We start from the raw sequence: 1409 nt of genomic DNA on the forward strand, positions 1-1409 counted from the left end.
CGTGGTGTAGTGGTTAGAGCGTCCGCCCGGAGAGCGGAAGGTCGCGGGTTCGATCCCCGACCGCGTCATACCAAAAGACGTTAAAATATGGTACTTGTTGGTCCCTGCCTGGCGCTCGGCATTAATGGGTACAACAAGGACTGGTCGGCTCGGAGTCAGTATAATGTGTCTGAGTGGGATATTCATGCTTCACTGCGGCATGGTATCTCAGTGGGCTAGCACTATAAAACCAGCTTCAGTCTGGGCTAGTACAAGCAGCCGCACATACACATACACACGCAAAAACAAGTTGGATAAAATACCCAGTCTCTATTTCAAACAGAATAATAAGCTCACGGTTAACATGCATTTAATATAAAATATGGACGCACATAGTCCTGTTATGTCCTACTCAAACTGCAGAATAAGGGATTATGTGTCCCTAGTGAATGATAGATGTACATGTGATGTCCTAGTTGGCCACTCGAGACAGTGTCACCTAGCACCGTGGTTAATGTCCAATTATTTCCGCAACAGCACATTTGCAAAAAATATGGCAAAACAGACACAACGGTCACGCGAAATGATGTGTGAGCAATATTTATAACGATAACTGCTACTTTCGTAATTATTCTCCGCATCCTGTTTCAGTTGTCAACTGAATTAAGCCTTCTGTAACCTGAGTCACATCATCCAGCACAAGGCACACTGGACACTGACACAGTGGTGATACGTGGGCCGGGTCAGGTGAAGTAAACAACCAACGAGAGTAGATGGATTGGTAGACAGCGTACGACAGTGATGATATATGTATTATACTCTTGGCAGCTCCGAGACTGAAGCATTGCTAATAAACATGTCTGAACGTGACGGAAGACATTCTCAATGTTAGGTTATCATGACAGAGAGGTTCTGAAAAAAATGAAATAACTTTAAGGTACATTTGGGAATAGAATATATAACGCTACGTTATATTGCTCTCTCTCTCCCCCTCATGACAGAGAGGTACTGAAAAAAATGAAATAACTTTAAGGTACATTTGGGAATAGAATATACAACGCTACGTTATATTGCTCTATCTCTCTCTCATGACAGAGAGGTTCTGAAAAAAAGTGAAATAACTTTAAGGCACATTTGGGAATAGAATATACAAGGCCTGGTCGCTGACATGGCTGCTTGTGTGTCTTCGTACCCCACTGACGTGGATCATTGCTCCAATCAACGAAAATGTAACCCAGGAAAATGAGTAATTATGTTTCTTTTTAATTGAATGGACTATGTCATCCTAACGTCGGATTCGTTAACCAGGTTGTACTGATTGGCTGATGGCGATCTGAGAAGCCGATCCATCTGCTGATGAGGCTCGGCGGACGTATGGGTAGACTGCGGTCGCAGATCTTCCTCCGACGAATGAGAACAGAGCAGTTAGC

The sequence above is a fragment of the Haliotis rubra genome, unplaced genomic scaffold (genome assembly GCF_003918875.1).
Source record: "Haliotis rubra isolate DU_JTF1 unplaced genomic scaffold, ASM391887v1 Scf16, whole genome shotgun sequence".
Lineage (NCBI taxonomy): Eukaryota > Metazoa > Mollusca > Gastropoda > Lepetellida > Haliotidae > Haliotis > Haliotis rubra.